At 34.7% G+C, this 19,819-nt stretch overlaps 2 long non-coding RNA genes across 2 annotated transcripts; one reads left to right on the forward strand and one right to left on the reverse strand.

Moving 5' to 3' along the window:
• Positions 1-2,311: 2,311 nt before the first annotated feature.
• LOC107920720 (uncharacterized) lies at positions 2,312-5,606 on the forward strand. Its single transcript, XR_001690753.2, has 4 exons — positions 2,312-2,761; positions 2,851-2,920; positions 4,438-4,535; positions 4,866-5,606. It is a non-coding gene; the product is annotated as an uncharacterized lncRNA (long non-coding RNA).
• Positions 5,607-6,471: 865 nt separating this feature from the next.
• LOC121225098 (uncharacterized) lies at positions 6,472-7,245 on the reverse strand. The gene is made up of 2 exons (XR_005922936.1): positions 7,078-7,245; positions 6,472-6,792 (listed from the first exon to the last, which is right to left on the reverse strand). It is a non-coding gene; the product is annotated as an uncharacterized lncRNA (long non-coding RNA).
• Between the last annotated feature and the right edge of the window lie 12,574 nt (positions 7,246-19,819).

Raw genomic sequence — 19,819 nt, forward strand, 5'->3', positions numbered from 1 at the left:
ATACAAATAATATCTACAATTTGAAATGAATTGGATAATTTACAATAAATAATATATAATAAATTTGAAATAATAATACATATAAAATTTAAAAATTTTGATGATAATTCTAGAATAATCATACGTGATAAATACAAAATAATAGTATAATAAATTTAAAAATATTAATGATAAATTTGAAATAGATATACATGATAAATTTAAAATATTGTTAACAATGAATTTAAAATAATAATATTGATAAATTGAAAATAATAAAACATGATAAATCTAAAATAATAATATACAATACACTTAGATAATATTAATGATTAATTTAATAATAATAAGTATAAACATTCAAATAATATCATATTCAAAATTTTAAAAAAACATAATAATCAATACTTAAATAAATAAAACACAAACAAATTAAATCAAACTAGTGAGGATTAAATTGAATTTAAAATAGAATTAAAAGGAAAAAAATGAGAATAAAACCAAACTGAGGGCCAAAATATGGAAAAAAATAGATAGTAAAAAAAATAAATTGCAATTGATAATATATGAAAAAAAAATTTAAAGCAAATAATCAAACAATTTAAAATGGATGATTTATAACACGAGTTTTTAAGAAATAAACAACATATGTGACATAATATTAAAAAAATAAAGTATATAATTAATGGAAAAAAATAAAAGAATGATAAGAATGATTAAATGAATGAACAATATGTAAATAAGAAAATTGATGGATAAATAAAAAAATAAAAGTAAAAGAATAATTAATGATTAAACAATTAAATAGATAAATAAAAAATGTTAAAAAAATGCTTAAGTCGGCCTTACTCCCACAATATGAAAATTCAACGAAATTCCTGCACCAAAATCTAACTCAAATGAAAGCAACTTAAAAAAGAAACGAAGATGAACGAAAAACAAAATAAGAACAAGCCACAGAAAATAAGAACGCAAGAGAAGAAAAAATTTGAGTGAATGCTCTTAAGAATTATTATTGCTCCAAACTCTAGTGTTTTACAATGAAGGGAGAGGCCTCTATTTATAGTTGAGCCTCCCCAAATCCAACGGTATAAATCAATTACATCAACGGCTAAGATTTAAAGGGTATCTACAAATTAAATCTCTAAGATTACAAAATCTTATCTTCTAAGATTGCATTTCTTATCTAAGATTGCATATCCTTTTTCAAGTAATGAGTCATTTCGATCGGGCCAAATGATACAATTTTAGACTGGACTTGAACTTTATTTTATTATTTTGAGTTTATTATTTTTTTGTAAGACCGGGCTAAATTAGCCTATTATAATAAAAAGTGTATGGGTGTGATGATTTGAGATTTATTTGTGAAGATTTGTTGTAAGATGGGGTTTTCAGACACTAAGAATTAAGGTTACATAATTTATTAATCACATGCTCCGTTTTTACCTTCCTCACAAACTTTACAAAACTAATTTTTCTTTCTTATTTTATTTATTTATTGGAAATCATAACATAAATTAATCATATTATAAATTTGGTTTTATATATTTAGATCTCAACTAAATTTAAAATTAAATAAAAATGAAAAATAAACTCTTTCATTCGTTATTTTTAAACTTGAAACCCTACTTAAAAGTTATTCCCAAAACCATAAAGTTCCTTAATCAATAAAGTACACGTGATATAGGTGTTAATGTTATAAGCTATTAAATTATGTTATTTTCTCATAATTAATGTTGCAGAAAATAATAATTGTAAGGGGTTACTTTTATCATTTATAATTCACATGTTCACAATTTCTGCCACGTTCCTTTGCTTTATTTTTCATGCAAAGGGCCTTTAATTGTTTGCTTTTCCATTCATTTTTTTTATTTTTTAAATTATATTTTTTATTTTTATGAATATAATTTTTATTTTTTAAATTTAAAAATTGAGATTCAATTGTTATCACTGTTAAAATTTTTCTATTAATTTTTTTATTTCACATTTGGAAATTTAGAAAAATAATCACTTGACAGTCACGTAACAATTAAAAATAATCTTGAAAATACTAATTAAGACTTTTTTTTTCTTAAAAACACTCATTCAAACTCGTCATGATAAAACAATAATTATTTAGACTAACTAATGGATTATAAAAAGTGGAGGGAGCAAATTTTGTCAAAATTAAAGTATACAAATTAAATCTCCAAGTCTCAGCATAGTCTAGAGGTCAAAATTAAAATTTAACTATTGTCTTATAATGTCAAAAAATATAAAGTAAGGCAAATCTAAAAAAAATGCGAAGCCACGTGTTAGTCTCTAAAACTCTTACACTATGTTTGGTTGGGGGAATAGGAATGCATTCCCCTATTCCGCAAGCCCACAACCAAACGGGTGTTTCGTTGGACGTAATGTCATTACGTCCCGAATCAATTCCGTCTCTAATACACTCAGGTCCCGTAATAAGTATTCCCCCATTCAGCGCCGATTAGGGAATCCTTACCCATTTCTTATTTTCGTTTCCTTTTTTTGCCCTCATCGATTTCTGCTTCTTCTTGCATAGGTACTGCAGAGTTAATTTCTGTCCTCGTTTCTTCTACTTTCATAACAAATCCTCAAATATATCTCTTCAATCGAAATCTCCTCCCATTTCTTTACCGATTCTCTCTCTCGGTCCCTTTTGAATTTTTTTCCTGTCATTTTTTTAGCTTTGGGTAACCAAAGGCCAAAACACACACATGCTAGAATCTGTTTTTTGTGGTTTTTGAAATCCACTACTTCATTGGAGACTGATTTTAAGGTATGAATCTTGAACTTTTTCTTTGTCTGTCTTTTCCTTTTCATTTCTATTTTGGTTTCAGATCAATGTTTTTTTTTCTTATATTTCAGTGGATTTATTTCTCTGACGTTTCTTTGTTGCGATTTTTGTAACCCCTGCTTCATCGGAGGCTGATTTCAGGTATGAATCTTTGCTTCAACATTGTCTTCGGCTTCCTCTGATTTATGGTTGTGGTCTGAGTCCTTTATTCCATTGGGGAGTTCTATTTAATTGCAGGGTGGCTTTGATTTCAAAGTTTTGTGGGAATATTATGGTTTTGATTTCAATGTTTTCTTCTTTGGGTTAGATTTTTATTGTTGTATGAAAATAGAAGAATATTGGTTTCTGGCTTTTTGTAGCCAGAACCATTGCTGTTACTGGAAGGCATTAATCACCATTGTTTGATCATAACCAAGATGATAGGTGACAATTTCATGTATTATAGTCTATGTTATGTTGATTAGGATTAGGTGGTGAGTGTTGGATATGGGTATACTCAGTTGTTTTGAAAATTTTTCATATATTTAGAGGATCCTATTCCTAATATCAATGTCCAAATATGTGCTGGATATGGTTACATCTTTTTTGGGCGGGGATGCAGAGTTGTGTGCTATGTGAGTCTCAAGTATATCAATCTGGGTATTGAATGTGGTGGCAGCTGGTTAATATTAATTAGCCATGAATGTTATATATTGGTTCTTTTACCTCTATAAAGCTTCTCCAGCTTTAGAATGACATTCAGGCGACTCCTCTGTTGCATAGGAAAAGAGTTGCAATTTAACTATGGTTTCTTGAGAGATATTAAGAAGTGTTAGCAGTTTGCATGCTCGAATTTGTTGCTTTGTTTCTGCACAGTTGATGAACCTTGACATGATAAAAGGGCAAGTCAATGTACATTTTAATGGAAAAAATGTTAGCATTTTTTTTCTTTGAAATTAGACAAGTATTTCTTAATTTTATGGCTGAGATCTAGACTAGAGCTTTTTACTTTTGGTGCAGTGCAGTTGTACTGCCTAGGGTCTTTTTTCTCTGGCAGGTTTCTTTAGTTTCTAGAAAGAAAAAATTATTGAGGTAATATGCTTTGTACCCTTTTACTTCTACTTCTTGTTTTAAACCCTTTCTTGCATGTGATCTTTGCTGAGACAGTTTATGCATGTCTATGGTCTTGCATTTTCTTTCTCCATCTTGCCGAAGTAGAGAGTTCCTTGTGTTGTTGCATGTAAATCTGGCTTTAGTGGTAATATATATTTCCATATTTCCTTTTATCTGGCTTTGCAATTGCATGTAAATCTGTTGTTGAAGTTTTCAATTGAAAATGGTTTTTGTATTTTTCTTGAATGATCTGTTTATATTGTGCTCTGGATTTTAAAAAAAAAAGAAGAAAATTTATGTGTATTGAAGTTAGCTTTGAAAATTGTCCATGAAGCATGAAGTTTAGATAGTGATCTGGTTATATTGTGCTCTAGGTTATTCCCCTTACCATTATACTTATTGGATGTTATTACAACTTAGTTCACTGTCCCTTGCATCTTGTGACAAAATTTGCAAATTTTTTGCTCTTGGGTTGTTTTTACATTTAAATTATATGGCATATTATATTTATGGTTTAAGGATACTGCCTTTAATTTCTTTTTTTTTTTTTGGTTTGATATGGCCAGTTCTAGTTGCTGGAGTGCAGACCTGCGCCAAGCTCCATGCCTGATTGTTCTTGCTTATTCTTCATTGTAATGAAATTATAACTAAAACTTTAATTGAGGTACAAAGCTATTGGACTATTTTGAATTGTATCTAGTTTGTAAATGAAAATCTCAGATGTAAATCTGGCTTTAGTGGTAATATATATTTCCATATTTCCTTTTATCTGGCTTTGCAATTGCATGTAAATCTGTTGAATTTTTCAATTGAAAATGGTTTCTGTATTTTTCTTGAAAATGGATTCTGTAGTTTTCAATTTGTGAGTGCTCACTCTTTAGCAAAGAAAGATGACATTCTAAACCACTTTCTTAAAAACAAATCTTTCTTACTTTAATATTCATAATAATTAAATAGCACCAAATGATGATTTTTCCAATTTGGGTTTTTGTAGAATCCCGTGCAATCATAAGGTACTATGCAGAAAAATAAAAATCACAAGGGACTAATCTACTGGGAAAGACAGTAGAGGAAAGGGGTCAAGTGGAAAATTGGCTAGAGGTTGAGGCACACAATTTCAACCCACCAATTTATGCCTTGACCCTACATCTGATGTTTGCTTCCAAGATGGGGTTCCCTCCTGATGAAAATTTGATCAAGGAAAGCGAGGAAAAGCTAGGCAAAGTTCTGGATATTTATGAGGAGAGGTTGCCAAAGAATAAGTACTTGGCCGGTGATTTCTTCAGCCTTGCTGACCTGAGTCACCTGCCATTTACTCAGTACTTGGGGGGTCAAATGGGAAAGGAATACATGAGAACCAGCAGGAAGCATGTGAGTGCTTGGTGGGATGATATTAACAGCAGACCGTCCTGACAGAAGGTTCTCCAGCTCTATGCTCCTCCTTTCTAAGAATTGAAAATGATGCAATCTGGGGATGAGGTCTTTTCAATGATGTCTATTTTGTTGTTTAGCAGTTTGGTTTGGTTTGGGGTCTGGTCTTTGTCTGTTTTAAGAGGCCAACTAGTTATTCTATGTTAGTTATAGTTACAATAAAATGTTGGTAGGGGTAGGGGATTACAGTTATCGTTGTGTTTGCCTATGTTTGATATTATGAATAAAGATGAAGAAATCATGGAGATATTAAAGAGAAACAAGTGCTCAATTGAATGTGCTTCAAAGGCAATTTTTTCTTTTATTTTCTATGGTTTTATTACTTATTGATTTTCTTTTTGTTGGTTTAAATCTTCGAAATAATTGTCCAAAAGGTTTTGGTAGTGTTGGCATTGGCATTAATAAAAGTTTAAGCTTACTATGAGTATAATTTGAACCCAAATGTGGTAGTGTTGGCATTGACATTAATAAAAGTTTGAGCTTAACCGAAATCACATTTGAGGTCACCCAAATTACATTTGAGGTGATAAATACTTTATCCATCAAGTTAATACAGGGTTCAAGTTAATTATGGTGTTTATTTATTGTTAATAATTTATACAAACTTATGATTATAAGTAGTGTAAAAAAGGTAAATTATTTACTATGATATCAAACAAGTGAAGTGGCTTACAAAAATTGGAAATCTAATTTTCGTAAGTCAGGATCCTACCATTTATTTCCTCTTTAGAGAATTTGCTGCTCATTGAGCTTAGCTTTATCTAGTTTTATATTAAGAATTTTATTAAATTATATATTTTTATTAAATTATATTTAATAATAATTATTTTAAATTATATTTTATAGTATTATATATTATGATTTTAGTAAATTTATATAAGAATATTTAATATTAAGAATTTTATTAAATTATATATTTTTATTAAATTATATTTAATAATAATTATTTTAAATTATATTTTATATTATTATATATTATGATTTTAGTTAATTCATATAAGAATATTTAATATTAAGAATTTTATATTTTTATTAAATTATAATTAATAATAATTATGTTAAAATATGATTAAATTATTTATTATTTATATTAATAATCTTATTAAAATTTAATAAGAATAACAATAATCATCTACCTAAAAAAATTCTAAAAAAATTCTGCTAAGGGATATTCTAATCATTTTAGTTTTTTCCTTATACTATTACAACATCATTCCATTCAACCAAACACAAGAATGTTGTAATACTCGATTGTTGCCCGGGGCCCAAAACTATTTTCACAGCCCAAGTAAACTAAATACATTTGGCCCAATAGGGCCCAAGACATTGACCCAAGCCCAAATCTAACCCTGGCCCAACTGCAATGTGGCCATCAACACCAAAAAAACAAACAGCAGTTACCCTAAGCAGTTCGCAGCAACCACGTCACAACAACCGCCGACGTTCGGCAGCCTTTGCGTACGTCACGCACGACTTCTCGCCAGTGGTACCTGCAACGAGCCACGAACAAGTAGATATAACGGGAAATATAGCAAAAATTGTAAAAAAATTATTATTTTGGCTGTATATATTTGGCTATAAAAAGCCAATTGTTTTCTGTAATAGGGGTTAGCAAAATTTTGTATTGAAATTAAAGAAAATAAAAAGGAAAAAACAAAAAAGCAAGGATTTTGAAGGTGATTTTCTGGGTCTATTTTCTTCTTGCTCATTGATTTCTTTGTTTTTTTTCCTTTGCGCACCAAACAAAAAATAAAAGGAGGAGGAGAAATCCTTACCAAAAGATGCGCACTGTTGACATTTTTGCTTCTTTTTGTCTAAATCGAAGTTGAAAGGGGGGAGTTTGGCTTGAAAAACAGAGGAGAAGGTGGAGCAGTTCTTGAGGCTGCTGTTACCGCAAACGGGAATGGGGTTTTAATTAGAGTTTGAAATGGGTTTTAACTTTTAAGCATTGATGGGTTATTTTCGTTTTTAATCCTTCCACTTTATCCCATCATTTCAAAACCATTCTTTTTTGTTTTCAAATTTTTCCATGAAAAATCAAATCTGTTTTATTTTAGTCCAGTGTTGCGCAGCGTTTTGGGTGATTTGGGTAAATTTCTCTTTTGATCCTCCTCCTGTTGGGCGCATTTCAATTCGGTCCCTTCTTGTGTTTTCTATTTTTAAATTTTGTTTTGAATTTTCGTTTGTTTTCAATTTAGTCGTTAATCTGTTTTTTTTATTATTTCTTTTATATTTTTAATTTTATTTTATTAATTATTATTATTGTTATTATTATTTCAATGCATGTATGTACGCGCATATGTATCTTATAATATATATGTACATATTTAAAATGGTTTTTAATACATATGCATATCTTATATATTTTATTATTATTTTATTCCTCTTAGTTTTATATACACATATATACGTACGTATATTTATATTTTATAATATTTATATAGTTTTTCACATTTTATAATCCAAAAATATATATATTATAATATACATATATATACATACACTATTCAAAATTATTTTACATATATTTTTCGCATTTTTTTCCTCTTTATATGTACATATATATACATATTTTCATAATTTATTAATATATTTTACTGATATTATTTATTTATTTATTTTAGATACCTATACCTATACATATTTTATATTTTATTTTTATAACTTTTATATACATGTTTTAATATATGCATGCACATATTTTTTCAAATTCACTTATATATCATATTTTATTTTGCAAATACATATACATATATCATTTAAATTGAAGTAATTGTTTCATGTTATGCATCAACATTTTTAAAAAAAACATTTTGGTTTCGTTAAAGTACCAAAATCATCATATTTTATAAATTTTCAAAATATTTAGTATTCATGATTCTCGAGAAAGATCGTGTCCTAACTTACTGGATCGTGGTTACTTTTCGATGAATTTAGAAAACCAAGTATTCATTTTGCAATAAATTCACACAAATTTCAAATAAAAGCTTATTCTCGGGAATCCAAAAATGTCGGGTCCTAACTTACTGGTTATGACATTTTGTTATCTCGAAATAAGAATTCTTAAAACAAAAAGTAATATTCGGTATTTGGAATTTTGAGAAGCCGTGCCCTAACTTACTGGGTTTCGATTTTCTTCATTCAACTTAGATAACCGAATATTCTTAGATTTAACCGTGTGAGTTTAAAAATCAAAAGCACACTTAATTTTGAAGATTTAAAAATATTGTGCCATAACTTACTGGGTGTGATGTTTTATTTCTTTGAAATAGGAATGTTTTATTATTTTAATTCATTCATAAGATAAAAAGTTTTTCTTTTAAAATTTTTTCAAAATTTTCGACACCAAGCCATTAAACAATCAATTCGGTACCGATTTTGGCGTCACGAGGGTGCTAACCCTTCCTCGTGCGTAACTGACTCCCGAACCTGTTTTCTCATAATTCGTAGACCAAAATTGTTTTAAAGGTGAGCCGATCACACCTTAACAAAGGATTGGTGGCGACTCCAATTTTTGTTTTTTCAAATCGATAACAAATTTTTGTTTTTCAAAAAATGGTTTGGACAGCTTGGCGACTCCACTGGGGACTCTTAGAGAGTCGAGCCATGAATTGATTATTTTTGTCTTTTTGTCAAAAATTGAAAAGTTATTTTAAATCATGATTTCCTTTTTCCATTCATTGATTTTCATTGTCATATGTTTTGTTTGGTTGACTTAAATCTGTTAGCTTATTTGCATTTTGCATTTCATAAAGTCGGTTTTTACCCCTTTAAGTGGGAGCGAGAAGCTAGTACTTCGTGAGGTTTTCACCTCCGTGCAGGGTAGTGGACCGCTTTCGGGAGACATCTGTACCTATATCTTCGAGAGATTTTCATCTCCGTGCAGTCATAGGGAAATGTATTCCCCTGAACTGAACTCGGTCTATATGAGCCTATAATGGGTGAGGATCGAGGAATCTGCTGGTTTGGGTACCGTTGCTTTAGAAGCCAAACCTCATATTGAACCTTAGGAACCCACCCTAGGTAGAATTACTCTCTACCTTAGTAGACACCTCATTAGGAGCTTTTACTATTTCTTGGTCGTATTGTATTTAATTGATACTGATTTTTTGTGTTTTACTTTGATTGCATGGCATATCATTATAAAGGCGTTGGTTCGTGTTCGGTTGCTCGATAGAAAGTTTATCATGGGAAATGGGTTTCTTGATAGAATGGAGGACAATGCGGCTGTCCAAACTTGGGCTGAGAGGGCGCAACGCGAAAAAGGTGATAGTTTAGCCGACGGGTATGTATCAGAATTATGAGACTTCACCCGTGTCATCGTAGCCCAGAACAACTTGCAAGAGTTGAAGGAGATTTGGGATCAATGGAATATTGAGGTTAGACAGTTATTCTATTCAAATTATAGGAATTTACCTTATTTGCTTGATATGAAGGTAGACAAGCGTCTGCTTCGAGCTCTTGCCCAATTTTGGAATCCAGCCTATAGTTGCTTCACGTTCGGGAAGGTTGATTTGGTACCTACAATAGAAGAAAACATGGCCTTACTTCGGTGTTCGAGAATTCAAGTAGACAGAATCTACTCGAAAGCGATAAATGTACCGACTTTCTTGAGGAAGCTGATGAATATAACAGGGATGAGTGAGTAGTGGGTTACAGCTCGGATCAAGCAAAAGGGAGATAGTAGGTGCATTCCTTGGAAAATTTTGAAAGATCTCATTTTAGCACACCCAGATGCGAGGTAGAAGGTAGATATCTTTGCTTTAAGTATATATGGTTTGGTTATGTTCCCTAAGACTTTGGGGCATGTTGAAGAAGCAGTCACTGACTTATTTGATCAGCTTGATAAGAGAGTTACACCAGTTCCGGTAATCTTGGCAGAAACCTTCAGGTCACTGAATGCATGTCGAAGAGCAGGAGAAGGTAGATTCATTGGATGTACGCAACTCCTACTTGCATGGTTCCACAGTCACTTTTGGTAGGTTGATAAAGTTTCATATCGAGTTTTCTCTGAAGGTTATTCACCATTGAAGGAGATAGTGGCTACGCCAAAGAGGGATGACATCTCGTAGAAGAAATGGATGGCAATTTTTCAGAGTTTGCAAGAGGAGGATATCGAGTGGAGAGCTCCATGGTTACTTCCGGATGAGATCCTATATCGGTACGGGGATTTTGACTGGGTTCCTTTACTCAGAATTTGGGGAGCTGTTGGTTATGCCCCATTGCTAGTGTTAAGGTAATACAGGTCAAGGCAGTTTGTACCTGCAACTCAAGGACTGGCTGAGTGTGAATTCTCGTATAAAGATGGTGGTTATAAAAAAGAAGGCTCATGAGATGGCCAATTCATGGAATCAAACTCACCGAATAAAGAGATTAGCTGTGGGCCCAATGACAACTCTCGAGTATAATGAATGGTGGGTTAAGAGGATTAATGACAATACTCCTGGGCCAAATTCAGAAAGTAGTCAATCGATGGAGGAGCATTTGCGAGTCGTCCCTTCTGAGTTGGAAATCATAAAGCAGGACTTTGAAAGAAAAAAATACAGAATTAGAGAAGAAAATAGAGCAAATGGAGGAAGAAAAAGTGAATTTGAGACTAGATGTGGATGTTCAAAAGCTCGAGGCTGATAAACTAAGGAAGGGAAAGAGTAAGGCCGAAGAGGAATTAGATAGCTTGAAGACAGATTACAAAAAGTTACGTCTGTCAATGAGAACTGCCGGGCTTGGAAAAACCTCAGAACAGTGGCGTGAAAAAATTTGAGAAGAAAGAAACAGGTCAGACTGGTGGGAAAGAAAATTTCAAGAGGTTCAAGCACGAAATGAAGCATTAGAAAAGAGCTTGTCAGAGGGCCAAAAGGAAAAAAGTGAGTTGAAGGACAGAGTGGTTGAGTTAGAAAGGTTTCTTCGTCAGCATAGAAGTCGAAATTATGTAGTAGAGCTAAAGGCAAGTTTAAACAAGATTGAAGAAATGAAGGGTAAAATAGAGGGGTTAGAAGCAGCATTGTGAAGTTGTGAGGTTCGGATTGAGCATCTAGAGGCAAAGGAGGGTCGTTAGATTGAGCAACTTTATTATTTCCAAAATCAAGTAAGAGACAGGGATCATGTTATAGGAGAAGCTGTGGTTCAGATTCGAGAGGTAGCAGATCACCTACAAGCTTTAGCAATACAGGCCGACGTGTTAAGCGTGAAGTATGAATTGGAGTCAGATCGAGGACGAGACTTGGCCTCGTTACTTAAAAGGATTAAAGTCTTGAGTATTAGGGTAAAACCTTATTTGTAGTTCATTCTATGTAAAAAGATTTATTTTCTAATAAAGTTTTCTAAAAGTAATTGAACTCAGAATTGATGTCTTTTTTGCATTCATTTTCATGCATCGCATCATATGCATTAAAAATTGTTAAATGGTTCTAATTAATCAAAATCATCCTTCAATTAACCTAGAAACTAGCCGGTCAACCCAACACCGTTACGGTACACGAGCGAAAATAAAAAGTATGGACCAAAGGTTGAAAAAGCTCGAGCAGTTCCAGAAAGAAATGCAATATCAACTTCAGCAGCAAATGTAGGAGCAGCTTGAGAAGATCCAATAGAAGATGGTGGACAAAATGGTAGAATCTCAAGGAAGCATGATGACACAGTTAACCCGACTATTGACGGAAGGAAAGGATAAAGGAAAGAGCCCTATGGTTAATGTCGAAAAGGAAGATGGTGACAGACCCTTATATTCTCCAAGCTTTACACCTCCGCATGCGCAGCCCCAAGTCGAAGTATACCCACGCAAATATTTTGTTACGATTAGGCCTCAGCAATTTCAGGCTGATGCTTCACGATTGATGAATTACCAAGTCGGATCAGGCTCTAGCCCTGAGGATAATCTTGTCACTCCTGTTGTTCCTGATTTTGAGGAGGCGGTTGAAAAAGAGAAAATAAAAGAAGAATTACCAAAGCAATTAGAGGAAAGATGGAAATGGATTGAAGAGAAATTCAAAGTGTTGGAAACTATTGAGAGATGTCATGGGATTGATGCTAAGGATTTAAGTTTGGTACCAGATTTGGTGCTTCCTTACAAGTTTAAAATGCCGGAATTCGAGAAGTATAATGGAACCAGTTGCCCAGAAGCTCATATCACCATGTTTTGTAGAAGAATGACCGGATATGTTAATAATGACCAATTGTTGATACACTATTTTCAGGATAGCCTCATGGGAGCAGCATTTAAATGGTATAATCAGTTAAGCCATACTAAGATTAGTTCCTGGAGGGATTTGGCACAGGCTTTTATGAAACAATACAGTCATGTGGCAGAAATGGTTCCTGATAGGATTACTTTGCAGAACATGGAGAAAAAGTCGAATGAAGGTTTTAGACAGTATGCTCAGAGGTGGAGGGAGGTGGCAGTGCAGTTCCACTCCTTGAAAGAGAAATGACGATGCTCTTTATAAATACGCTGAAAGCCCCATTCATTACACATATGTTAGGAAGTGCCACGAAAAGCTGTTCTGACATAGTCATGAGTGGTGAGATGATTGAAAGTGCTATAAGGAGCGGGAGGATTGATGTTGAAGAGAACAACAGAAGGCAGGCCTCAAAGAAAAATGAGGTGAACAACGTGAATACATACAACAAATCAATTACGGTGAATCAGCCTAGAAAAGTAGTGGCAAGTCAACAGGGTTCATCAAAACAGGAATCTGGTGTGATGCCAAGTACTGAAAGGCCTCAGTTCACACCCATTCCTATGTCGTATAAAGAATTGTATCAGAATTTATTCAATGCGCATGTTGTTTCCCCATTTTACTTGACTCCGTTACAGCCTCCGTACCTTAGTGGTATGACACAAATGCACAATACGATTTTCATGTAAGAGTTACGGGGCATTCTATAGAACATTGTACTTCTTTTAAAAAGCTTGTCGAAAGGCTCATTAAGATGGGTGTTCTCAAGATAGATGATTCATCAGGCACGAAAAATCTATTACCCAATCATATTGATGCCGGGGTAAACATGATGGGTGAAAGTATGGGGAGAAAAGTCAAAGAAAGTATTGTTGAGGTAAAAATCCCTTTGAAGAGGGTTTGGAAAGAAATGGTGGAAAGAGGGTTAATCGTCTCGGATTTAGTGAGAGGTGGCGAGACCCAAAGTTATTGTGAGTTCCATCATGAGGTGGGATACGAAATTCAGAGATGCGAGGAATTTAGAGCTCTGGTTCAGAGCTTGATGGATAATAGAGAAGTAGAGTTTTTTGAAGAGGTGGAAGGAAAAGGAAGTGTATGTGCGTTAGAGTCAGCGAAACAAGGATTCCGAGGGTTAATCATCCTGTGATCATCATCTTGAACCCTAGGGTTAATGAGGTTAGGGCACAGGTGATGCCGAAGATTGTAATTCAGAAGCCAACAAAGTTTTCATACAAGGATAGTAAGAAGGTCCCCTGGAATTATGAGTGCGATATAACAGTCTCGAAAAAGGAAGCTTTAGTCAGTGTTCCAAAAGAAAACCAAAAGACAGGTTCTTATGCAAATGATGAGATGTACTGCAGTCGGATAAATGCCCAAGCAGAGTCAGCGGAGGGAGTTCTTATGGCAGAGCAAAAGGAAGAGAGGCCATTGATTAATGAGCCAATAAAGGAGGAAGAAGCTACTGAATTCTTGAGATTTTTGAAGCACAGTGAGTATAGCGTGGTAGAGCAGCTGCATAAACAGCCAGCTCGTATATCTGTGTTGGCCTTGCTCATGAGTTCAGAGGTGCATCGAAATGCGCTGATAAATGCATTAAATGAAGCATACGTGGTAAGTGATATTTCTGTCAACCAATTGGATCGGTTGGTCAACAATATAAGTGTTGATAATTTTATCTTCTTCAACGATGACGAAATACCATCTGGAGGTATGGGGTCCACTAAAGCTCTGCACATTACTGCTCGGTGTAAAGGAAGTATGGTGCCGGGAGTTTTAATTGATAATGGATCCACATTGAATGTACTGCCCTTATCTACTCTCAATAGACTACCTATGGATAGCTCACATATGAAAACATGTCAAAATGTGGTGAGGGCATTCGATGGAACGGAAAGGAAGGTTTTGGGAAGGATTGAGATACCGTTGCAGATTGGCCAAAATACTTATGAAGTGGATTTCATTGTAATGGATATCAACCTTTCTTATAATTGCTTGTTGGGAAGACTTTGGATACATTCGGTGGGGGCTGTACCGTCATCGTTGCATCAGAAGTTGAAGTTAGTGACAGAGGGACGGTTAGTGACCATAAATGTTGAGGAGGGTACTATTGCGTCAATAACCAGTAATGCACCGTACGTGGAAACGGATGAGGAGGTAGTGGAATGTTCTTTCCGAACCTTAGAGTTTGTGAATGCAACATTTATTGCCGAGGGGAGTAGAATTCTAGTGTCGAATATATCCAATGCTACAAGAATGAGTCTTCAATTAGTAGTAGGAAGAGGAGCTGTTCCGGGAAAAGGATTGGAAAGATATTTGCAATGAGGAGTTGGGGTACCAGTAATGAAAGAAAAGTATGATCGTTTTGGTCTAGGTTATAAACCAGATGTAAAACAAAAGAGAAAGGAAATGGAGAGAAGAAGGTCACCCCTGAATGGAAATGAGGTTAAGTGGGAACCTATGGCTTTTCCTCACATATCCAAGACATTCGTATCAAGGGGTTCATTCATCCTGAGCGAAGAATGCTTAAAGTAAAAAGTGTTGAAGAAATGCTGGGAGATATCCACATTAATGCCTTAGACACATTCGAGAGAGGGACACTGTTAGAGATTCGCCCTTATGAACTTGGAAGTGAGCTAAACAATTGGACTGCGGAAGAGATTCTTGTAGTTTTTAGAGCTCTTTCAGAGTAAATGTCCAGAACATCCTTGTTGTTTTAACATTAGGAATTTCTTTATATGCACATGTGAAACGTTATGATTCTAATAAATACACTTTTCGTATTAAAGCCAGTAGTCTTTTTCATTCTTTTTTTTGAATAATTATTCTTTTATTCTTTTTCCATATCATTCATTTTTTTCATTCATAATCATATTCGTTCATAAATTCATTGTTTGTATATTCTTTGGCGCCTACCATAGGTTCCCAGATATCAATGATTTGAATGACGATGCTTCAGACTCAGAATCCCCTTTTGAGCAAGACGTGTGTTTAGAGGGATCACATGATTTTGAAGATGACGTAGACTGTCTCTGGATTTATTGAGAATGGTATAACAGGAGGATAAGCAAATCTTGCCTCATAAAGAATCATTAGAGATTGTGAACCTAGAGGAAGAAAAGGAGGTAAAGATCAGAACTGACGTTACTGCCAAGACAAGGCGAAACCTCATCGAATTACTCTGTGAATTTAAAGATGTCTTTGTATGGTCATATCAGGATATGCCCAAGTTAAGCACTGATATTGTGGTACACCGTCTTCCTATAAAGGAAGATTGCAAGCCAGTTCAGCAGAAGCTCAGGAGAATGAGGCCTAACATTGTGTTAAAAATAAAAGAATAAGTCAAAAAACAATTTGACGTTGGGTTCCTGCAAGAAGTCAAATATTCAGAGTGGGTAGCCAACGTAGTCATTGTCCCTAAAAAAGATGGGAAAGTATGAATGTGTGTGGATTACAGGGATTGGAATAGAGCCAGTCCAAAGGATAATTTTTCGTTGCCTCACATTGATACTTTAGTGGATAATACGGCAGGTTATTCGTTGTTTTCTTTCATGGATGGTTTTTCTGGGTACAATCAAATAAAGATGCATCCGGAAGATATGAGAAAGATCACATTTATTACTTTGTGGGGGACGTTCTGTTATAAAGTGATGCCCTTTGGGTTAAAGAATGCGGGGACAACTTATCAAAGAGCTATGGTAACTTTGTTTCATGACATGATGCATAAGGGGATTGAGGTTTATGTATTACAAAGTCTAGAACGGAAGAATAGCATGTTCAGATTCTGCGGAAGTTATTTTTGAGACTAAGGAATTTCCAGCTCAAGCTTAATCCAACGAAGTGCACTTTTGGAGCTAGATCAGGGAAGTTTCTGGGCTTCATAATCAGCGGGAAATGAATTGAGGTTGACCCAGACAAATTCAAGGCAATACGAGATTTACCTCCACCACATACTTAGAAAGAAGTACGAGGATTTCTGGGAAGATTGAATTATATTGCTCGGTTTATTTCACAACTAACTGAGAAATGTGATCCCATATTCCGTCTTCTGAAGAAGCATAATTCGGGTGTGTGGGATGAAGAATGTCAGAAAGCTTTTGACAAAATAAAGTGGTACTTGTCCAACACTCCAGTGCTATTGCCACCTAGCCCAGATAGGCCATTAATACTGTATTTAGAGTATTTGACAATTCAATGGGGTACGTGTTAGGCCAACATGATGAAACAGGAAGAAAAGAAAGGGCAATATATTATCTTAGCAAGAAATTCACTGAGTGTGAAGCGAGGTACTCGTTCATTAAGAAGTTGTGTTGTGCTTTGGTGTGGACAACTCAAAGATTACGGCATTATATGTTGTATCATACGAGATGGCTAATTTCAAAGTTGGATCCCTTAAAGTATATGATAGAGTCGACTGCTTTGAATGGGAGGATGGCTAGATGGCAGATCTTGCTTTCTAAATTTGACATAGTGTATGTGAGTCAGAAGGCCGTAAAAGGGAGAGCAATAGCTGACTTTTTAGGTAGTAGAGCCTTGGAGGATTATGAGCTTTTAAACTTTGATTTTCCAAATGAGGATTTGATGTATGTGGCAGTTACTAAAGAAAATCCCCAAATGGATCATGTGTGGAAGCTAAATTTTGATGGAGCCTCAAATGCTGTGGGTAATGAAATTGGGGCAATCCTAGTATCTCCAAGTGGAGATCACTATCCTGTTGCTAGCAAACTAGATTTTGATTGTACGAACAATATGGCAGAATATGAAGCGTGCATTATAGGCGTTCGTGCAGCCATCGAATGTAAGATCAAAGTGTTAAAAGTGTATGGTGATTCTGCATTGGTGATATACCAACTCAAAGGACAATGAGAGATAAGAGACCCTAAACTGATCAGTTATCGAAAGATGGTTCTGAAATTGATGGACGAGTTTGATGACATCACTTTTTGTTACCTTCCACTATATGAGAATCAGATGGCTGATGCATTGGCCACCCTAGCCTCTATGATCCGAGTGAATAAGTTAGAGGACATTAATCCTATTCAGATGAGTAATTCTAAAACACCGGCTCGTTGCTATAATGTTGAGGAGGAGGGAAAAGATGACCATCCCTGGCATTTGAATATATTTCGATATGTGAAAAATCGTGAGTATCCAGATCAGGCGACGGAGAATGATAAGAGAGCATTGAGAAGAATAGCTATTGACTATGTTCTAGATGGAGAGGTCCTGTACAAAAAAGGGAAGGATCAGGTACTGCTAAGATGTGTGGATGCAGTGGAAGCTAGAAAAATTCTAGAGGAGGTCCATGAGGGTATTTGCGGAATGCATGTAAATGGTTTCACGATGGCCAAGCAGATCATGAGATTTGGGTATTATTGGTCTACTATGGAAAGAGAATCAACTATGCTAGGAAATGCCATAAATGTCAAATTTATGGTGATAAATTGCATGCACCTCCTTCACCTCTTCATGTTATGACTTCTCCGTGGCCTTTTTCTATGTAGGGTATGGATTTCATTGGGCCAATATCGCTAAAGGCTTTTAATGGGCATCGCTTCATCTTTGTGGTTATTGACTACTTTACCAAATTGGTGGAAGCTGCTTCTTATGCAAATGTCACGAAGTCAGCAGTTAGCAGATTCTTGAAAAAGAAGATCATATGTCGATATGGAATTCCCGAGAGGATCATATCTGATAATGCATTGAATTTGAATAATAGCACGATAGCAAAGGTCTGCGGTCAATTCAAGATCAGACACCATAACTCGTCGCCATATCGCCCAAAGATGAATGGCGCAGTAGAAGCAGCGAATAAGAATATCAAGAGAATTGTTGGGAAGATGACCGAGACCTACAAAGACTGCCATGAGAAATTACCATTTGCTCTCTTTGCTTATAGAACGTCTGTTAGGACTTCGACCGGGGTGACACCTTTCTCTCTGGTTTATGGGATGGAAGCAATTTTACCCATTGAGGTGGAAATTCCTTCTCTTCGGGTATTGGCTGAGTTAAAATTGGATGAGGCAGAATGAGCTCAGTCTCGTTATTATCAGTTGAACTTAATAGAAGGGAAAAGGCTAAAGGCTATTCAACGCGGTCAGATGTATCAAAGGCGAATGATGCGAGCCTACAACAAAAAAGTTCGTCCTAGAGAATTTCATGAGGGTGAGCTAGTGTTGAAAAAGATCCTTCCCATACAAAAAGATTTTAGAGGAAAATGGATGCCAAATTGAGAGGGTCCATATGTTGTAAAGAAAGCCTTTTCGGGTGGAGCTTTGATTTTGAGTGAGATGGATGGCAAAGACTTACCAAACCCTGTAAACTCAGATTTAGTTAAGAAATATTTTTTTTAAAAATAATAATAATAATACTTTTACGAAGGAAATTTTGCATATAACTCTGGAAATTTCTAAATAATATAGGGACCTGAAACAAGGTCATTGTTTAGAATACACCAAGTTCAAGGGTTGAAATGTCTAAAAAGGAAAATATTAAAAGTAAGATTATCCTTTTGTTTTTATCAATCAAATACTGACTGAACAAAATGGCAAAATGTAGTAATGGTGACAAAGCTTGATCACCTTGCGATAAGAAGAAGTTGTTCTTGGAGAGGAAAATTCATTATTTGTGCATGAGCATTTCGTATGACACCCTGGGAATGGTGTAAGAGACCAAAGAGTGTCACATTCAGTATCCTTGAATTGTGATAGCAGAGGATTGAGAAAAGGCCATATTTTTTTTCTCGTGGGTTACAACGGGAGAAAGATGGTACAAATTTTGCGTCCCAGTGGATTAAACTTGGAGGTTTACAGTAGGGGGCAATCTGGTCAAGTGCTTCTTTGGAGACGCCAGCCGAGCAAAAGGTGCTATAGCACATTAGTGATGAAACCTTAATAAACTTGGAGTAATAATAACTCAAACATTAAAATATCATTTTCATGACATTCTACATTCATTCAAATGTCATTCATACATGTCTAGTTAGGAGTGTTTGATTCATTCTGATCATGACATCCTAATCACTAGGCATAATTAGGTTCATAAAATAAATTATATAGGTCATGTTCTCTAGAGAACAGATCAAAGATAGCAGATCTTGTCTTCCCATACTGGTGGCGAAGTAGATCGAAGAAAGCAGATCTTGTCTTCATGTATTGGCGTGAAGTAGATCAAAGATAGCAGATCTTGTCTTCCCATACTGGTGGCGAAGTAGGTCAAAGATAACAGATCTTGTCTTCATGTATTGGCGTAAAGTAGATCAAAGATAACAGATTTTGTCTTCCCATACTGGTGGCGAAGTAGATCAAAGATAGCAAATCTTGTCTTCATGTATTGGCGTGAAGTA

The sequence above is a fragment of the Gossypium hirsutum genome, chromosome D13 (genome assembly GCF_007990345.1).
Source record: "Gossypium hirsutum isolate 1008001.06 chromosome D13, Gossypium_hirsutum_v2.1, whole genome shotgun sequence".
In the NCBI taxonomy this organism is placed as follows: Eukaryota; Viridiplantae; Streptophyta; class Magnoliopsida; order Malvales; family Malvaceae; genus Gossypium; species Gossypium hirsutum.